This window comes from Zonotrichia albicollis, chromosome Z (assembly GCF_047830755.1).
Source record: "Zonotrichia albicollis isolate bZonAlb1 chromosome Z, bZonAlb1.hap1, whole genome shotgun sequence".
In the NCBI taxonomy this organism is placed as follows: domain Eukaryota; kingdom Metazoa; phylum Chordata; class Aves; order Passeriformes; family Passerellidae; genus Zonotrichia; species Zonotrichia albicollis.
This window is the reverse complement of record NC_133860.1, coordinates 78,545,781-78,567,520: the sequence shown is the minus strand read 5'-3', so window position 1 is coordinate 78,567,520 and position 21,740 is coordinate 78,545,781.

Below are 21,740 nucleotides of genomic sequence, written 5' to 3'. Positions count from 1 at the left end.
TCCTCAGGAGTGGCCCTAGGAATGGCAGGAGCAGCATTTCCCTGCTCTGTGCACAGCCAGCCCTTATCCTGGTCTACTTTTCAGTTCTCATGAGTGGAGTCTAAATTCTCTGAGGCACTCCAGGGAAGGGGCTAACAGGCTGTTTCCATAATATGTCCTAGCTTTTGGATGATCTACTAGTCAATGAGAGAGACAGCAATCTAGGATAATTGGAAACATCGTGGGGATGGGGAGAAATGAGATGGTTTTGTTTTCTTTGTGAGTGATTTTGATCCTTCAACACAAACAGGACTGCTTAAAGATAACAAGAACTCTCTCTGGTCAGCAGATTCTGTGGAGAGCAATTAAGGAGCTTTTCTGGCGCCTGGAGGCTATCATGAAGCTCTCTTTCTCAACAGAGATGTATAAAATCATGCTCCAGCCATGAAAGCAAGAACTGGCTAAAATCTGACCATGAGCTTGAGCCAAACTCTCTAATATCCTAGGAGGCAGTGAGATCAGGCCATTGCCAGGAAAATACCCATCCATTTAATGACATAAATATTAATGGTGAACTTAGTTCAAAGCTACATTGAAAAGGTCCTTTGCTTTATATGTTCAGTGAAGGTTTTTAAATGTTATTCTAGCTCCATTTCACATTTTTCAGGAAGGTTTTCACACTGAGATTGATGCTAATTGAATGAAATTTTGCCTAAACTTGATTTCTCATTGGTAAGCCTTTCTTCTGCGATTTGGTGCTTCAGAAAAGTGAAACTGCTGAGCTAAAGAAAAACCACATTTTCAAATAGATGGCCATGTGAGATTTGAAGCTCAATGATTATCTCCATCCAGACTGCTCGGAGTGCAGGAATACCTCAGCTTTCTTGGGAGCCTGAGCTGATGTAGCAGAGATCTGGATTATGCTAATACCTATTGCAAATTGGCAATACCCACTGAAGTCAGTGGACAGGTGAAGTTAACCAAACACTCAACTTTTAAACACCTTCCTGTAGTTCCAGGAATTCAACACCACCAATCCAGTGGGTGCATTGCAAAATACATAGATAAAACCTAAGAAAATATGATAGCATGCCATTTTTATACTGGAAAATCTCTGACTTGGCCACAGCTTTATTTCCTGTGCACCAGGCTCAAGAATGGCCCACAGCCAGGGGAAACACCAAGACTCAGAGCAAAGAGAGTCCACCAAGATGAAAGTCATGCCCAGTGGTTTGTCCGGGCACCAGCAGTGAGCAGAAAGCTGCAAAAGTGTTTCTGGGAGCTGAAATATACAGGGCTGGGCCTGGCCTGTGTCCTGAGCCTGGGGACAATCAGAGCAAGGAGCCAAAAATCAGCAGAGCAGTGTATCCCATCCCTGCCCACAGCTCTGCCTGCTGGCCATGGCAGGGCCCTTCAAAACCCATCTCTGTGCTGTTTACGCACAACTTTTCTTCTCCAAACTTCCCATGTCTTCTGTGGGATGGAGCAGCTTTGAGGCCGGGGTTAGGCCTCTTTGTCATTCCCCATTTTTACTTGCCTAGTGCTTTGCAGGAACGATTGTCCCCTCCAGTGCACTGAAATCTCACACATCCCTGTCCCTAATTAACACTTCCTTTGTCTTTTTCCCCAGCTCCATTAAATCAGTGGGCAGGATTGCATTTATTCCAGCCTGAGGGCTGGGCCTCCTGCTGCCATGAGCAATCACCTGGCGGCCTTCCTTGGTCTCCCGCCATCAGGGCCTTGCCTCTGTGGTTTGTGTGGCTTTTCGGGGACTGCCAGCCCTCAGTGCCCAGCCACAACAGAAGCCCAGCCCACAGATTCAGTCTGAGGTATTAAGGGAGATCATGTATGTGCCAGATCAAGCAACACATAAAAAAAAGTGGTTTTTTCAGTCCCAACTCTGGCCCTTCTGGTGGCCTCCTCCTGCTGTACACCAGAGCAAAATGGGAGCTTGTAGCACAAGTTTCAGCGTTCCTCTGCTGAAAATGGGGTAACCAAATCCATCAGCAAAGCTTTTCACACCACTGCTGTGAGAAAAAAAGCAGCATGACTCATGTCTGAAGGCCAGCACCCCTATGGGAAACCCAGGTATCCATTAGGACAGATAGAGCTGGGCTCTTGGAGCTTTCTGACTGCCCCAGGTGTTTCCAGGCTGCCATGGGATGAGCTGGATGCAGCAGCAGCTGGTTTGCCACCCAAACACAGCCCCAAAAGCACCATCCTGTGATTTTGAGGGGCAAGGCCAGGGGAGAGGGCTGGCAGCACCATGTCCAAGCCCCTCAGGAGCCAAACTCAGCTCCTTCTGAGCGTGGTAAAATGCTTCAGGCAAGAAGTCTGCTCTTATCTGTTTCGAAAAAGAGCAATTGCAGGGCTCAGCCTATGTGAGCCAGCAGTTATAGATGCAGCTCATACAGCCACAACCATGCAGGGATGTGGATCCAGGCCTCAGAGGAGATGTAGTGCCATGCAACAGCTGGATTTTCAGATATCTCCACCCTGAGAGAGCACCCAGAATGTTAGATTCTGGGAGAAACATCAGGTTTGGTTGCTGACAGAAAGGTTTTCTTGCTGTTTTATTTCATTCCATTTAAGATGCTGTCATAAATTGTGGCCACAGAAAGATGAAACCTTCCCAAAGTGTGTCTCAGGTACCAGCAGCACAGGCGACATCTGTGCCACCTCTCCATGGGATGACTTGCACAGCTGAAACACAAAGCAGCATCTGGCCCTGACATGGGTATCAGACTCAGGTTTGGTGTCTGACTAGATTTTGGACAGGCAGACTTTTTTTTTTTCAAATTAGTTCAGAGTCAGCCACCAGCCATAAAGAGAATTTTCATCACTTTTATTGCTCTTCTGATGGGTTTCTAGAAAGCAAGTTAGCTTTCCACTCCCTGAGAATTATTGCAAAACACTATGGCCATGCTGAAAAAAGCTGCACCAAAAATTTTTTTAAAAAATTAGTTGTATATTTTGAGCTGTTTTCTCAGGAAGGTGACAAACATTTTCAGTGAAAGGCCTGTGCTCAGCCCTCAGTTTTGTTGACAAACTCTTCTGGGTCCCCACCAAATAAAGTCAGGAGTGTACACAGGACTTTTAACATCCATGAACTTTGTGACAGAGCAGGAAGGAGGCAGGTGGCCTGGTACGTGGAAATGCTCTGCATATGGTCTGGGATCAGTTTTTCAGGGTCTCTTCTTGCTCCACAAGTCTCTTTCTTCAACACAAGTTGTACTCACACAACAGCCAACAGGTTTTATGATATGTCCAGCAGGGCAGTTTGCTTCTTTCATCTTTTAAAAATGCCTTCATCAGACAAGAATGATTTTTCACCAAACCATGAGAGAGATTCCTTGCAGAGGCTGCCTCAGCTCTGGCAGTCTCAGATTTTTACCAGCAGGGCAGGAGAAGACACTGTTGACCTTCTACAGAGTGAGACACCCAGAACTACAGATGAACTACTCCCTAGCCCTGCCCCTCCAGCCATCCCATCCTTCCCTGCTCATGGAGGCCTTGCCCACAAGCTAGAAAATTCTGAGCTAGCAAATACTGCACCAGAAGCTGGGGCATGGCATGTTTTCCATCCCAGCTATCTGCCTGGAGGTATTCAGGTCCATGGAGTCACAATCCAGTTCATTGTCTGCTGCTGGAGCATGGAGGAATTCTGGCAAACCCCCATGGAGATAGGAGGGTTTAACATCCAATGGCCCAGAAAAAGCTCAATCCTGTCTTGTTCTGCACATATTATAATTTTCTATTCCTGTTTTCTTATTAAATATAAGCTGCTCTGTGTGATTTCTTATGTATTAATACACACTATAAAATATGCCTGAGTTAAGGGCTATGGGAGAAATCTTGTAACAACATTGCTCAAGTGATAATTTTTTTTCCTTCAGTGTTTAAAAATAGTGAATCTAAATTCTTTATGTCAAGGGATATTTAAGTTGGCTGGAAGGATTAATTTATTTTTATTAGTGTCCCAGAATATTTTGCACTGGAGGGACCCTGTGGTCAACATTTCGATGCTGCCCAACAGCATTTTTGTTTCTCTTCTAGCTGCTTTCAGTCTGCTGCTCTGCAACCAGTCTGAAGCCTAAGTTCTGTCAGAGTAGTTTCAATGGGTGCTTACTAATTGAGGTTCCTCTAAAAAAAAATACCTGGCAATTTTGACACTGCACTGCCTTATCTGTGAAGCCAGGCTGCCACCAAAGAGACATTAACCCACATTCAGCCACCACCCAGCCTCAGCCTGGTGACCATTTGGGTGGCAAATGACATTCCAGCCCTGCTCAATGGGATGTCACCATGTCAGGACAGACAATGACAAGCAGCTAATTTAGAAGCCTGAACATTTTGGGTACCTGGAGGTTGAGAAGAGTTTTCAGGATGTTATAGGAGAATATTAAAAGCCAGAAAATAAGGAAAAGCCATTTCAGACTGGATCCCCAGGAAAAAAAAAAACAAAAGGGGGGGGGAAACCATTTCAGGCTGGATCCCTAGGATTAGCCCTGTCCTGTCCTGTAGACTGGTGGGCACAAATATAATACATATCAACTCAGCAAACAGGACAGCTCAATTCAAGCCCTGCTCCTTCACTGTTTGCTGTGTTTAGGTCAAGACATCCTATAAAAACTGCTTTGCAGTAGCTCTCTGAGTATCTCATTCAGATATCTCATCTCAGCCGAACCATCCAGAATATATGTCTCAAAATGGAGAAAACACAGCTCCCAGCTTTTCTGTGTCTCAGTTTCTCATTCCTGAGCTGCAAATCTCCATGGACAGCAGTTTTTTCCACAGTAGTTTTATACACTGAAAGCAGTGTACAGTTCCAGAGTAGCTGATATGAGTGTACATAATCACCCACACACATTCAGATACAGAAAGAGAGAGCTGCTGGTAGACAAAAGAGGGGGAGAAATTCACTTCAGACCCACCTTTTTGTTTCAATAAGAGATAAGTTGAGTGTGCTCCATTCCCTAGCAGTAATGAAACATCTTTTCAGCGTGCCTAACAGGGCATGCATTTTTGGACATGAAGTCACAGAGATCTGTGCCAGCAGCAAGACTGAACCTATCAGAATGTAAAAGCATTGGTGGTGACCCTGGAGAGAAGAGCACTTACCATTGTAAGTGAACCAACAAAGATATGCTGCCCAATAACGTACACAATGAGCAAAAAACTGTATACCAAACAAAATGGAAATTTAAACAAGGGTTCCATTCTATTGGGCTAAAAATAAAGGCATTAATCAAAGCATACCTGCATAAATGTAAACCCAGGTTCTCCTCACACGTGCAAAGAAAGAAAAGGTTGTCATGAGCACAAGAGACAGGGTTGTTAGGTACCACACTACTGTTTGCATGGGGAGGGGGGTTTATTGTGTCCTTTCAAGTCCTTTACTACATGGGGCTCTTTTCCACAGAGTATTCACAGTTCCCATGTATCTGAAAATAACAGCAGGTCTGGGAGCCTGCGGCTGGTTCCTGGAGAGCAGTCAAGACTTCCTGCATTTTAAAAGTGAAGTCCACAGCCTGACACCCAACACTTATTCCTCCTCACTGTTGGTGGGAGGTAGGTGAGGAAAAACCTCTGCCAAGCCACTCGGCCGAGTCCTTCCTACTGAAATATCCTCAGCTGCTCTGAATGCTGCAGGACGAGAACAAACACCACTTAAAAGGCATTTCCATAATCTGACCTCCTGTTGTTTTGCTACCCATGTCATAAACCCAAGTTCATTTCCTCTCCTGGATGCCAGACACTCAGAACAAGATGTTTTTCATCTTCCACTCAAGGGCTCTCAGGTGACTCCCCTGAAGGCCAGCCCCACCACTCCCTGCTTGATAACTGGGAGATTGTGGGCTGCTTCTGTAGGCTCTGCTGCCACTCACAGGCAGCTCCTCCACCTCCACAAATGACCTGTGGCCTTCATTTGGTGGCCACGCATGAGCAGAGACCACGTTGCATCATCTTCTGGTTGTCCGCAAGGCAGAGGGAGGCAGGCAGCCAGGGAGAAAATGTGCTTGGAATCCTGGATGCAGCCTGGTGGGGTTGAGGGGTGAACCCATAGCTGTGATTTTAGGAGGGCTGGCAGAGGTCAGGAATGAGCTGTGGCTTTGGCAGCCGCACAGAAAAGGGTGTGTCAGGTTATATTTTGTGAGTGTCCCCTCCCCTGGCTCCATCAGTTATCAGCACTCATCAACTCTTAAGGACCACAGCTGTCCACTGCTAAGGATCCAGGATCTGCAGTCTCCTGGATGGAAGCTGTCCTCTGCACCAGTGCTTGATAGCTGCTGATATTCCATGGGTGAAGCCTTCTTTTGCTTTCAGATACCACTTTCATTGCCCACAGCTAACACACAGCATGCTGAGTTAAGCCCCTTTCTAAATTCCTGGCTGTTAATTAATATTCTGCTAATAAGGACAGGAGTAGCTGGAGTAGTTTGGGGTTAGGAAGTCCATGCTCTCCTGAACCACAAAAACAGAGGAATCTCCTCCATTCTGACTCTGGCCAGAAAAGTTCTTTCAAAGACCATAGAAGGCATTTTAGAGGCTTCTAGTAAGTGCTGACTGTCCAAGTCCAGCATCAATAACAGGAAATAGCAGGAAACAGAAGCACCACATCAGCACTACCAGCTAACCACATTTTGATAGCACATGCAGGAATAAAGGCCTCATGCTGAATTAGATCACAGAGAACTAAATCTTTACCTTCACCTGTTTTTTTTTCATCCTTTTTTTTTGGTGTGTTTAACATCATGAACATCACACTTGGATTCACTTAGACACACTGATTCATTAGACGGCCCATGACCTTAATAAATTTAAATTACCAGGAAGGGGTAGTTTATCCCAGCGTCTTAGTCATAGAAATGACTCATGATATCCACCCACACTAACCTTTGTTTGGTCTCCCCAAGTATGCCAGGGCTTGTCAGCCTTTCACAAATGGAGCTCTTTGATTCCCTCCATGAGAGGAGGACATCAAGGAAGTCTGATTGCAGGAACCAGCTCCCCGTGCAAAGACACAAAACAATACCAGTGACCTTGACAAGCTGAGGACTTGTTTTCTCCTAGGACGTGATGTGCTGCTGGAGGGAAGTGTCTCACTTGACCTGAAGTGAGGTAAAACTGTGGGGGGGGGGGTATCAGGGCTGTTTTCCTCAGAAGGGCCTCTTTTCCTCTGCCTCTCTGTTTATGTGCTTGGCTGTTGCCTCAGATAATTTATTTCAGATAATTACCATTCTCAATAGCCCTGAATGCAGCCTTGTCAAGGGTTTTCCAGGTAGAAGAGTTTTTGCCTCTACGTGTTATTTGGTTTCATGCTTTAGCAATTATACCTCAACCCAGCAAGCAGCCAAGCTCTCAGCATAAGTTCTTTTTTCAGCAGCATAAGTTCTTTATTCAGCTGGGTCATGGGAGATTATGGTCTTGGATATCTCGGGTTTGATTTCTAAATTTTTGACTTGGAATTGGCCAGTGTGAGCAGCTGTCCCCCCAAGACTTCCCAAAATTCTGAAGGCACTGGAAAAGTTGTAATCCGAGCAGGACTGCTGAAAGATGTTCAGTGGGAAAATCTACATCTGAAAATATGCTAATATATTAATATTTTAATGTACTGGGTTTTTTTTTCAATTAAGTGATTCATGCTAAAAAGTATTTCTCATCAATTGGAAACAATATTCACTTCCTTTCAAATCAGATGAAATTAAAATAAATATAATTTGGTTTCCTTGTTTATCTCCTCAGTAAAGGAGGTGGAAGAGGGAGTGGAAGAAGGAGGAAAAAAACAACAGAATTTAACTATTTTCTCTGCAGCTACATTTTGTTTTGAATCAAGAAATATTTCTTAAATGCAAATCATTTCACTAAATATCAGAAAACTGCATTAAATATTCTCATCAAAATGAAAGGCTGACAGTTTGTTCAAAAGTTTTGACAGGCAAGATTTTCTGTTATTTGTATGCTATCCTAACCTTAATTTTGGAGATTTCACATATCTCAAATTAAGACCTTTGCTAGAGATGGTCCAGTTTCTTGCTTGCACCTGAATCATCACATTACAAACTTCACCCTCCCTCGCAGCCTCTGGATGAAAAGCTTTTCCAATTCAAAATAAGGTCTTTTAGTCCTAGTTGTCATGTAGTTCGTGCTACCCTTGTATATTTCAGAGATCACTTTGCTCGAGACAAAATTACATGCCCGGGACTTCAACACTCAATTCTGCCAGAGCAGACATGTCGTTTCTCAGAAATGATGGTCTATTTCACTGCCCTGAATATCGCACATCCTGACGCACACGGCAGAGGCACAAAGCGGAACAGCGCAGAATTCCAGGAAGCATCTCCTGAGAGGTGGGGCAGGGATCAGGAGGAGCTCCTCAGGAATGTTATGCTGTCCCAGCAGCCTCGGTTGGCTCTGCAGGATTTGTTAAGGTGAAGAACCTGATCTGTCTTTGCACCTTTACTCTGCTGTCAGCTCAACAAATTTATTGTCTTTCTGGCCATATGTGGAGCTCTCCTGAAAGCTCTGACTTCTGACATGACAGGAGCACTTTTGTGTCTCAAGTTTCGTTTGAAAAGGAAGGAGTAGGGGGAGAGAGGAGAGGAGAGAAAGACAGATAAAAATAAAGAGAAAAAGAGAGAAAAAGAAAAAGAAAGAAGGCAAAAAGGACACCAGGAAAGAAGGAAAGAAAGAGAGAGAGAGAAAGAGAGAAAGAAAGAGAGAAAGAGGGAAGGAAGTGGCGGAAGTGGCGGAAGGAAGTGGTGAAAGGAAGGAAGTGGCAGAAGGAAGGAAGGAAGTGGCGGAAGGAAGTGGCGGAAGGAAGGAAGGAAGTGGCAGAAGGAAGTGGCGGAAGGAAGGAAGTGGCGGAAGGAAGGAAGGAAGTGGCGGAAGGAAGTGGCGGAAGGAAGGAAGTGGCAGAAGGAAGGAAGTGGCGGAAGGAAGGAAGTGGCAGAAGGAAGGAAGTGGCGGAAGGAAGTGGCGGAAGGAAGTGGCGGAAGGAAGTGGCGGAAGGAAGTGGCGGAAGGAAGTGGCGGAAGGAAGTGGCGGAAGGAAGGAAGGAAGGAAGGAAGGAAGGAAGGAAGGAAGGAAGGAAGGAAGGAAGGAAGGAAGGAAGGAAGGAAGGAAGGAAGGAAGGAAGGAAGGAAGGAAGGAAGGAAGGAAGGAAGGAAGGAAGGAAGGAAGGAAGGAAGGAAGGAAGGAAGGAAGGAAGGAAGGAAGTGGCGGAAGGAAGTGGCGGAAGGAAGGAAGTGGCGGAAGGAAGTGGCGGAAGGAAGTGGCGGAAGGAAGTGGCGGAAGGAAGGAAGGAAGGAAGTGGCGGAAGGAAGGAAGGAAGTGGCGGAAGGAAGTGGCGGAAGGAAGTGGCGGAAGGAAGTGGCGGAAGGAAGGAAGTGGCGGAAGGAAGGAAGGAAGTGGCGGAAGGAAGGAAGGAAGTGGCGGAAGGAAGGAAGGAAGGAAGGAAGTGGCGGAAGGAAGGAAGGAAGTGGCGGAAGGAAGTGGCGGAAGGAAGTGGCGGAAGGAAGGAAGGAAGGAAGGAAGTGGCGGAAGGAAGGAAGGAAGTGGCGGAAGGAAGTGGCGGAAGGAAGTGGCGGAAGGAAGTGGCGGAAGGAAGTGGCGGAAGGAAGGAAGAAAGGAAGGAAGTGGCGGAAGGAAGGAAGGAAGTGGCGGAAGGAAGTGGCGGAAGGAAGTGGCGGAAGGAAGTGGCGGAAGGAAGGAAGTGGCGGAAGGAAGGAAGGAAGTGGCGGAAGGAAGTGGCGGAAGGAAGTGGCGGAAGGAAGTGGCGGAAGGAAGGAAGTGGCGGAAGGAAGGAAGTGGCGGGAGGAAGTGGCGGAAGGAAGTGGCGGAAGGAAGTGGCGGAAGGAAGTGGCGGAAGGAAGGAAGTGGCGGAAGGAAGGAAGTGGCGGAAGGAAGTGGCGGAAGGAAGGAAGGAAGTGGCGGAAGGAAGGAAGGAAGGAAGGAAGGAAGGAAGGAAGGAAGGAAGGAAGGAAGGAAGGAAGGAAGGAAGGAAGGAAGGAAGGAAGGAAGGAAGTGGCGGAAGGAAGGAAGGAAGGAAGTGGCGGAAGGAAGGAAGGAAGGAAGTGGCGGAAGGAAGGAAGGAAGGAAGGAAGGAAGGAAGGAAGGAAGGAAGGAAGGAAGGAAGGAAGGAAGGAAGGAAGGAAGGAAGGAAGGAAGGAAGGAAGGAAGGAAGGAAGGAAGGAAGGAAGGAAGGAAGGAAGTGGCGGAAGGAAGGAAGTGGTGGAAGGAAGGAAGGAAGGAAGGAAGTGGCGGAAGGAAGTGGCGGAAGGAAGGAAGTGGCGGAAGGAAGGAAGTGGCAGAAGGAAGGAAGGAAGGAAGGAAGGAAGGAAGGAAGGAAGGAAGGAAGGAAGGAAGGAAGGAAGGAAGGAAGGAAGGAAGGAAGGAAGGAAGGAAGGAAGGAAGGAAGGAAGGAAGGAAGGAAGGAAGGAAGGAAGGAAGGAAGGAAGGAAGGAAGGAAGGAAGGAAGGAAGGAAGGAAGGAAGTGGAGGAAGGAAGGAAGGAAGTGGCGGAAGGAAGGAAGGAAGTGGCGGAAGGGAGGAAGGGAGGAAGGGAGGAAGGGAGGAAGGGAGGAAGGGAGGAAGGAAGGAAGGAAGTGGCGGAAGGAAGGAAGGAAGGAAGGAAGTGGCGGAAGGAAGTGGCGGAAGGAAGGAAGTGGCGGAAGGAAGTGGCGGAAGGAAGTGGCGGAAGGAAGTGGCGGAAGGAAGTGGCGGAAGGAAGGAAGGAAGTGGCGGAAGGAAGTGGCGGAAGGAAGTGGCGGAAGGAAGTGGCGGAAGGAAGGAAGGAAGGAAGGAAGGAAGGAAGGAAGGAAGGAAGGAAGGAAGGAAGGAAGGAAGGAAGGAAGGAAGGAAGGAAGGAAGGAAGGAAGGAAGGAAGGAAGGAAGGAAGGAAGTGGCGGAAGGAAGGAAGGAAGGAAGGAAGGAAGGAAGGAAGGAAGGAAGGAAGGAAGGAAGGAAGGAAGGAAGGAAGGGGTGGAAGGAAGGAAGGAAGGAAGGAAGTGGCGGAAGGAAGTGGCGGAAGGAAGGAAGTGGCGGAAGGAAGGAAGTGGCGGAAGGAAGGAAGTGGCGGAAGGAAGGAAGTGGCAGAAGGAAGGAAGGAAGGAAGGAAGGAAGGAAGGAAGGAAGGAAGGAAGGAAGGAAGGAAGGAAGGAAGGAAGGAAGGAAGGAAGGAAGGAAGGAAGGAAGGAAGGAAGGAAGGAAGGAAGGAAGTGGCAGAAGGAAGGAAGTGGCGGAAGGAAGGAAGGAAGTGGCGGAAGGAAGGAAGGAAGTGGCGGAAGGAAGGAAGGAAGTGGCGGAAGGAAGTGGCGGAAGGAAGTGGCGGAAGGAAGTGGCGGAAGGAAGTGGCGGAAGGAAGGAAGGAAGTGGCGGAAGGAAGGAAGTGGCGGAAGGAAGGAAGGAAGGAAGGAAGGAAGGAAGGAAGGAAGGAAGGAAGGAAGGAAGGAAGGAAGGAAGTGGCGGAAGGAAGGAAGGAAGGAAGGAAGTGGCGGAAGGAAGGAAGGAAGGAAGTGGCGGAAGGAAGGAAGGAAGGAAGGAAGTGGCGGAAGGAAGGAAGTGGCGGAAGGAAGGAAGGAAGGAAGTGGCGGAAGGAAGGAAGTGGCGGAAGGAAGTGGCGGAAGGAAGTGGCGGAAGGAAGTGGCGGAAGGAAGTGGCGGAAGGAAGGAAGTGGCGGAAGGAAGGAAGGAAGGAAGGAAGGAAGTGGCGGAAGGAAGTGGCGGAAGGAAGGAAGGAAGGAAGGAAGGAAGGAAGGAAGGAAGGAAGGAAGGAAGGAAGGAAGGAAGGAAGGAAGGAAGGAAGGAAGGAAGGAAGGAAGGAAGGAAGGAAGGAAGGAAGGAAGGAAGGAAGGAAGGAAGGAAAGAAAAAAGAGAAAAAGGAAGGAAGGGAAAAAGGGAAAAAAGAAGAAAGAGAAAAAGGAGGTGAAGGAAGAGCCCCTTGCAAGCAGTCTACAATTCCAGCTGCATGCATGTCCCAAAGCAGGCTCTGCTTATACCTCCTGAATAACTTTTCAGAAATGTTTAGCTTTCTCTATAGCCAGGGGCTGGGACACAGAAGGGAATTCAGGACACTTGGAGATGGCCCTGTGTTTTAGTCCTGTAGGCCTGCTAAATGGCTGTAGAGGGAACATCCTCACTTATTTCTGCGCATGCACACACATACACACATAGAGAACCAGGTCAAATTATTCTGAAGGCAACCACAGGCTGAGGGTACCAGGATTTTTGTTTTTTTAAGAGGAGAGAGAGCTTCAGCAGAGGATTTTTGAACATTACAAGCCAGTAAAGTTCATGCTTTCTTACAGGCTTGTCTAAGACCTGTCTGGTCATTGCCTTGGCATTTTGACTTACAAAATCACCAGGCTACCAGAACTTAGAGATGGTCTTGGAAGAGCACAGACCTCGTGTGTGAAAGGATAATGTGTCTGGTGGCCTCTTAGACAACAAAACTGGTAAGCTAAACAGGGCCTTGGCATTAAAAGAAAAAAAAATTAAGGCAGAACTTCTACAGAATTCAAATTTCAGGATTAAAAAGGAGAACAATAAATAACAGTATGAACTGGAGATGAGAGATAAGATACAGCAAGATCTCATGAAATAATTAACAGATAAGAAACAGAGACAAAACCAAACTAGTCAGAGACAGACCCATAGTAATTGCCAAATCAAGCATGTGGCCTTTAGAATGAGTGGGATCATTCATGTGTTACACAAGATTAAATGAATCTAAGAGTGCTATAAAACCATGCACTGCAAGTGAAAGAATTCAGAGCAAGACAAAATTCAAACTCACAAACAGATGCTCAGTGAAATTTACTGTGAGTTCAGAGAGAAGCTCTGCTAAATCATTAAATAAAGACTTGGAATTCCTCAGTGAACAATTTAAAGCGGTGCAGAAGGAAGAGACACAATAAACCAGAACAAAGTGAAGAGAGCACACAAAACCCAGTTTGGTTCTGGGGCTAGACAGAGGTACCATTCTGAATCTGCTCAGAGTCCCTCAGTGTTTGCCTGTATTTGCAGAATAATGGGAAATGCAGCTAACAAAGAGGGAGGGTAGGAGGGGGAAGGAACATTGTCCCTCAGAGGGAGAAAAGAAGCAAGATGAAGAAGAAAGGAGCTCATCTGAAGGGGACTAAGAGGAAAACAGCAAGGAAACTCATATTTGGAAGAAATAGGCAGGAGAGAGCATAGCAGGCACAAGGGGCAACTCCTCGTTGTCGGCACATCACCTCCCCTTGATCCAGTCACTGATGGGACCAGCAATGAAATGCACTTCATCCCCGGGTGCCCAGCACCAACCCTCCCACCTAACTCTGAAGTTAAGCAGTGTCCCAGTGATTTGCATATGTGTGCTGTCTCAGAGCCGTTCCCAGCTCTGTGTCAGTGTCTCTGTGCCTGTAGGAATGTGGGCAGCAGGCTCTCCTCCTGCAGATTTAATCCCTTTGTGATCTCCCAACTCCTGCCAGCCTCTCTGAGCACCTTCAGTGGTTTCTTCACTGGTTTAAGTACCAAAAAAAGGTGTGCATTTCACCAAGCAGGACAGCACAGCCCCTGTGTACAAAACTGGATGCAACCAACTCTTCCCAATGAAATGAAAATGCTTCAGGTCCTGATGGTAGAGGAGGAGCAGCTCCTTCGTGAAATGCTGTGGTTCTCCTGCCACTGTCTAAACAAGGCCATGAAGACTGCTCCTTCACCTTATTAATGCTCCTTTCAGGGTGCCACATTAGCTCCAGCCAGAGATTCCAGGATAAAGTTATTGAAAACACAGGGCTGCTCTGTGCCTTGTGCATTAAAGCAGCAGCATGGAGTGCATGGCTGGCACACACAGCTGCAGGAAGAGTGCTGATCTGAATCACCTGTGATCCTCACCCCAAGTTTACTTTACTCTATGCACCCTGAATTGTCTTCTCCTACCAAGGGTCAACAAAAAAAAAAAGAACAAAAAAAACAAAAAAAAAAACCAAAAAAAAAAACAACAACAAAAAAAATCACCAAGAAACCACCAAAATAAAACAAACCAAAAACCACCAAAAACCCCCAAGAAACACCCAAACCACAAAAAACTCAAACCAAACAAAAAAACCCCACCCCACAACAACAAACAAACAAAAGCAAACTTGGCCATTTTTAAAAATCTGAATTTTGCTTTCACCAGTATTCGCACAGAACATGGTTTCATGATGGGATAAGTAAAAAGAGACCTACTACCAACACAATTCACTGAAAATACAAAGTTTATAGGACAGAATATGGCCTGAAACTTAACTTTTTTTACCACATCAAATTCATGACTGTTCATGTCTGCTGGTTCATGCTTATTTACTTTCCTTGCTGAAGCATAAAAGAATTGTGTTATGTCCACTAACACAAAACAAAATGCTGGAAGTTTACCTGTCTTACAAAATTAATTGCAAAAATATCTGTGGGATTAAACACTTTGATTTGACTAAGCTGGAAACAACTGAAAATATTTTAATTTACTCCCAAGCCATCATCACAATGTGTATATCAGGAAATACTATTATCATGATCAAAGTATTTGGGGTTTAGATCTATTAGGTTACGTGTGCTTATTAACAAATTCAGCGACGTAGCACAGCATAGACATCCTGACCTTGACACTCCTTTCTCAAACTGAAGTAGTCAAACTGCTCCCTGCAAACTCCGTAATTTTGAATTTTATTCGCCCTGCGGGGTGAGTAAGTGGTTAAACCCTTAACTGGCTACACAAATACTGCATGGCTTAAATTCAGATTGCTACAAAGGGAAGGTAAAGATGTTCTCAGTGTCAATAGGCCATGACTTCCACAAAGCTGGTGCACAGTAGCTGAGAGAGTGACCACCCACAGTGACACATTTTTACACTGAAGATGCAAGGGGGCCTACACCAATGACCTTTCCTGGAGACCAGGAGAATGAGGCTCAGTAATGCAGGATTTAGCCATTCAGAGAAGGTTTTTTGGTCCCAGTTAATAAAGGGTCTCGCTAATCCAAAAGCTACAAACCTAACAAGATTCCTGATCCAGCAGCGACTGTGGCTCGGGGAGGAGTTGGGATTTTGCTTCGTTTGATGAGGAATTTACGCTGCTTTGAGCACTGTTTGCCAAAGCCCTTGGATACCGGGGCTGTGCTCCCTCAGCCTTTGGCACCACACACACCCCTGGGCTCACAGGAGTCCTCTCACAGTCCACAGCGCCAGGAGGCAGAAATTTGCAGAAATGCAGCAGAAATTTTCACCTGGCCTTCTGTCAGGATCTCTAGCTGGTCAGAGTGACCCCAAGATGTGTTAGAAAGTCTCTTTTCCCAGCCCAGAGCTTGAAGAAGGAGTCAGGGTTCTTCATTTCTCGGTCTCTAGGTTGTTTGTTGTATCTTATATATAAAATCCTTTCTCCAGTCCTGCCCAGGTCTGTCCAGCACAACAGTCCAAGGCACTCTGCCTCCCCCAGGGAAGTGTTATTTTTTATACTAAAAACTACGTGTACTTACAGTTACTTTCCAATACCTATCACCTATGTTAGACAGTGAGCTTCTACTCTAAACCAATCCAAAAGTGCCAACATCACCCAGAAGATGGAGGCCAAGAAGAAGAAGGAGAATGGCTGGACATGCCCAGATCCCTCCATCTTGCCCCCTGAATCCCCATTCTAAAAACCCAAAAATCTACTTTTTCACCTTGTGATAAATTCACTATCATTCTACTTAATTTGTCGTGGCTTGCAGATCTTCACTTAAGGTTGGTAACTTGCTCCACGGGTCATAATCAAACCCACAGGGGCATTTTGGGCTCTGTGCCAGGGTCTCTGAGACCCCTGGCAGGGGTCTTGGATGCTCAGGACAGACAGAGGGACGTCCTGGGTCCTGACAGACAGTCTGCTGGTTCTCCTCCTGTGGCTGAAAGGTGCCTGCTGAAACCATGAGGAGCAGGCTTCACACACACATCCCTCCTCCAGAGGAGAGCTGCTGCCAGAAATACAGTGTTATGCAAACAACTTAGTCACCCAAAGAGCTTTATAAATGCATAATAAGTAGATAACACAGGGCAGTGAAATACACTTTACTGGAGCAGCAAAGGAAAGGCACAGCTTTTCCATCCTGCCCTCAGTGCAGGAGCAGGAGCTGCCTCACTTCTGAACCAGGTCAGCCAGCCCTACAGAGTTTTGCATAAGAATTTCACACAAGTGTGCTATCTAAACCATTTCCTAAGGACATCTTCTATTGCTGAGATCACCCAGCCAGAAAGCACAATAGTGCAGGGAGGTTCTTCGGGAAAGGGGGCACTGGGGGAGAACAGTTTAAAGCAAAGGAGGTTTTCTGATCTTTTGTGGGGACAGAATATTTGGTGAGGGTGCAGCTTGGAGAAATATTGCACCTGGGCTTTTGGAGCAGCTTTCAGACCAGGCATCTTTTAATCTGCTGAAAAACAGCACTGGTTGGAAAAAAAAAAAAAAAAGATGCAGCCTATATGTGTATAATCATAGAATCGCAGGATGGTTTGATTTGGAAGGGGCCTTAGAGAGCACCTCATTCCACCCTCCTGATGGTGTCAGGGACACCTTCCAACATCCCAGCTTGCTCAGAGCCCCATCCAAACTGGACTTCAACACCTTCAGAGTTTGGGACATCCACAACTTCTTGGGTCACCCTGTGTCAGGGCCTCCCCACTCTCTGTGTATTTATCCTGGTGAAAATCAAACCTAATCCTAGTCTTTCTAGGAAGAAATTATCCTGTTTAACCTGTGAAACATTGCTATGTTCCTTCAAGGCTTAATTCAAGAAATTACCCACAGTTATAGAGCAATGAGGAAAACCAAGTAGCAGGATTATTTGAGCCATCAGGTATGACACAGTCATGGTTATTTAGAAGTAATCACACTTCTGGCAATTTACAGATATAACCCCCTCCTCTTTCCAGTGGTGTAGAGATAATAGTGAGCTGTATATTCTGAGAGAAAAAGAGAGTGTATCTGTGCAGGTACATGTATATTTCTGAATGTCTTTTCTGCTCACCTTCAGTCAAAAAGAGGATGGGAGTAGGGGCTAACCTGCTATTTTAGAGCAACAGTGTTCCTTCAAACCTTTCCAGCATTTACCTTCTTCAGTGGCACATTAAAAACTCTCACATCCTTAGCAACTCAATAAAATAACAAGTAAAAAGCCAGAGAGAAAAACGAGGCCAAAAAACCCAAAAAAATCATCTTTGTCTTGATAAAACAAAAGCAGAACCAAAACTTCTCCAAGGCCATGATTACAATTAAACGGGGGAAAATTGAAAACAGCGGTGTCAAACTAACCCCCAGACTTTGTGGGAATCACTTGTGTAACCAGGAGGCAGCTGGGAGAGGAATTCTTGTCCTCAGAGAAGGTGCAGAGGGAGAGGGAAGGAAGGGAGAGCTTGTGGCTGCTCGTGGGTGTGTGTGCAGGAGCCTGTGTTTGTGTGCTGGAGCACACAAATGAAAAATTAGAGTGACAGCTAAAAATGCCAAAGGCAATCCATGGAGACAAATGGGGAATAAAGAGAATGGAAGAGGAGTAATGGAAAACTCTATCAGTGGTGAAACAGGGAGAAATGGAAACAACTGAGATTTTTTTCAACTGGGTGAAAAAGAAGATGAAGTAAAGGGCAGAAGCAGAGGAACAGAAAATAGATATATTATTTGGCAGAATATTACCACCCATTCTCATTCTATATTTGTCTAATAACTACCACCCTTTCTGAGACAAACCCAAATGATTTTTTCTTATAAAACACCTTTTTTTTCCCCTCCTGATCCACAAGATTGCTTGCTTGCTATCTTACCAGTGCACATGCAGAGGAAACTTCCTGAAATTGTTTTCCTGTTTCAAGTGAGCACCTCATAACCAGAAACAGGCTGAAGAGAGGCAAGAGCCTTTCTTCAGAGAACATCATCTTATGTAATCGTAATGTCAGTATATCTAAACTCAAACTGTGTGGCCTGAATCATAACTCTAAGCTGCAAAGACAAATCTTTGCCTCCTGAGTGATGGACATGAGAAATTCTGCTGGCATTCTTCAGGCCACCCTTAGAAAGAAATCTGTGATTTTCCACTTTTCAAGCTGTGGTTGGATACTGCCTTCCCAACCAGAGCAACAAGGCACCAGCTGAAAACAAATCAACTGAAATAGCTGAAATTAAGTGAGAAAGTACAAAACAAAGGCATGCTTTGAGCAGAGGAACCACTTGGGGAAAAAAAAAACAAAACAAAAAAAAAAGAAAAAAAGAAAGAAAGTAAAAAAAGAGTATTCCAGTAAAATCTTCTAGGCTAGGAGGAAGAAAATTTATTCATTTTCCTGAGTTCAAACACACTGTGTGAGTGTGCTTTCTCTCCAAATGTCATTGGAGAGCAATTAGCTTTTTGAGATTTCAGCCCCAAAAATTGAAGGAACTTCTGAAAATGTGTGCCTTTGGCTCCCCATTCCCAATTCCTCCCCCAAAAAAATCCTCAACCCTCCCTTAAATCTTGGGGATTAAAATACAGTGATAGGCAGTAAGATGGCTGGTGTTGAAAGGAACATTGTTGAGTTCACAGCTCAGAGTTTTAATCAATTATCTCCTGAGCTTTTTTAAAGTTTCCAAAGTCAGTGAATGCTTTGCACACCTCAGCTCAGCTGCACTAACCTGGTCTAAAGGAAGGAGACCAAACTGAGGGTACACAGAGGTGCTAACAAGCATTAGACTGGATGGAATCTGACTTTTCACCACTGTTTGTCAAGAAAACATAGATTTCACTGGTCTGGTTTACCATTTATTCATCTCAATGAAAAGAGGCTCTTTTATATCACTAACTGGTTCCCTGACCACAAGTAGGTTGATGTTTCTTCTAGCAAAGTTGGTTATTGTTTTGGGCTTGGAGAAGCATGATATAGCAGAAATCTCCCTGATCAGTCTGGTTAACACAAGGAAATGTTATTGCAGTACCTGTTTGGCAAATTGGGAAATACCATATTGACCTGGCAGAGCAGAGTATAATATTTTGTTGCAGCAATGTTTCACCTATAATTTCAGTAGAGGTGATATTTTAATATGAAGCAGATTAATATAGAAATATATCTTAGCCTAAACACTACCAAGTGAAATAGACATTAAACTGCTTTTTGCTTAATGTCCCTTCTAGTAAAAGTTTTCGTAAATAGATCATAATAAGAGAAATAGAAACACAAAAATTATATATTCATAATTTACTCTTTGCTTCACTGGCAATTCCCTTTCTTGAAATGAATCCCTTGCACTCAACTTGGTGTTCTCATTTAAACAATGAACAGAATTTCCATTCACCAGTAATATTGAAAATTATGCACCCTAATGAGCACTCCAAAAAATAATGCAGGGGATTTTCACCAACTTCTGAATTCAAACCCATAAATTTCTGATGTTTATTATCAGATGGTGATGAAAAATTGCATTGAAGATTTCTGTTTATGGCAAATGTAGATGGAAGTAGAGACAATCTCTTGGTGAAAGGAGCCATGTGATGGATGCACTACAGCAAACATTCTGAACAGCCTGATAGCTTCAGGAAAGGCTGCCTCTTCTAGAGAGGTGGTCTGAGATAATCTAGGAGGGTGTTTAGAGATCTCAAGAGAAATCCATTTTCTCTAAAGGAAGGCCAGTGGACATTGAAATGCCACCCACTCCTGAATTACTTCAATGTGGAAATAAGTCACCTGGGCAGTAAGCTGGCCTTCAACCATGCTGAACTCTTTCTTGTTTGTTTCATTATTCTCCTCCCAGTCATTCAGAGGCGCAGGATGGCACTCAGGGGTCTGACAGAGTATTGAAAGGGTTAAAAGGACTATTTCCAGCAGCAGGGTGATGCACAGCCACATCCATTGAGAGCAGATGAATCCCAGTGCCTCCCAGAAGCTCCTGTGAAAGTGCTCTAGTTTGGTATATGAAAATTTAGAAGGGAGAAGGATATAAGTAGCCAGGATGAGTGTTGTACCCGATATGAGCAGTTAGGAGAAGGAATGACAGTGGAAGGAGGTAATATATGCATCTTCCTCGGCACTCGGTTGCTTGTTATGGAAACCTTGTTAGCAGATGAAAGTGACAGGTGAGGTTTAGCTCTGTGAAAAACCAGCACAAACATGGTGTGATGACTGCCAAGGCAAGGGGATGGAGCAATCTGTGAACAGGCTTGGAATCCACAAATAAAACAGGTACTATTTTGTTCTTAAAATCCAAAGACAAGCAGAAGCGCAGAAATTATCAGAGCAGGAGGAAGGAAAAAGGAGTAAAAAAAGGAAAAAGAAAATATATGTACATTTAAGCCTTTGGCCTGTAATATCAATCGGAAAAAAAAAAAAGGAAGAAAAAAAAAAAGAAGAGAAGGAGCATAACATGTCACCATGCACTGTTTACATCACTTACATCCATAGTAAATGACCTTTCCCACGAATAAAATGCCTTTGAGCCTGCCCATGACTAATTTCTAATGTTGTTGTGATTTTAACTTTGGCAGTACAGGGAAAATGGTCACAGCAGACTCCAGTTCCAAGGGAGCAGAAACAGCTTTGCTTCACCATTGTGACACTCTCACTTTTAAACCAGCCTGCAAATTTATCTCAGCTACCAAGTTCATTTAGGAAAGTCCCAGCAACCCGTGGCATGAAGGAATAGCTCTGCAAAAACTGCTAGTATGAGGTCTGTGAATATCTGCTGTTACTGTTGTGCAGGAGACCCAGATTCATCTGCAAAGATCCCTTACAGTGGCACAATCTTCACAAGTCAGAGTCATGTGTTTGTCTGACACACAGTGAGAAGAGTGCATGGTGTGCGAGACCAAAATTCAGCCCTTTGCTCTGGCTCCTTTCAATTCTTAATCCTTTCTTCAAACTTGAAAATTAATTTGCATAATTTTCTGCTCCGATGGCTTTCAAGGATTAATTGTGCTTCTGAAAGGGACAGGAGCAGTTTTGACATAAATGGGAGGCAGGAAGACAATGGGGGAGCCTGTAAATTTCTGATCTCCTCCTATGGCTTAAGTGCAAGGAGTATCCTGTGTAACACACCAAGATGGTCAAAATCCACTTCATCTCACTTCCTCTCACCCTGACCCTCTGCAAATCCTCACATTTAAGCTCAATCATGTTCAGCCATTCATTTTGTATTTGTTGTATCTGAGGTTCTTTGGTCACTTCTTGCTTCCACTCTGAGGGAAATCTGATTTTTTACACACGTGATTTTTCTTGCATTGCCCTCAGTAACAGTGGGAGATCACCATCAATATGTGCAGGTAGAAATAACAGAGACTATCTCAGATGCTCCTTGGTGAAACCTCTCTTTCCATCTCTTTCCATCCTTTCCCATGCACTTTTCTCTTCTCAAAACCCATCAGAGCTGCACAACGGGGAAATGCACAACCCTCACACTCTCCCACAGCCTGTCTGTTCCTCCTGTCATAAGATGTCTTTTCACAGATCACTTTGTCTGTCCTTCTCTGAACTCTGCTATTTTTTTCCTGTGTTTTTGAGAAGAAGCAGGAACAAACACATGCCACCAGCAGCCACCTAGCTATGGCTTGGCAGCTGCCCTAACTTAGGTGAAACTATGCTGGTATCTGTCACCTTAGGACCTGGCCTCATATTTTCAGACTGGAGGTACCTAATCCAAAGCCATCTAGGTAGCTATCAGGAGATGGTGTCCAGATGCTGACTCCAAAATGACACATCAATCAGCAGAATCAAAATAACATGAATTTTCCATGGTTACATGAGATACAGATAATTATGGTC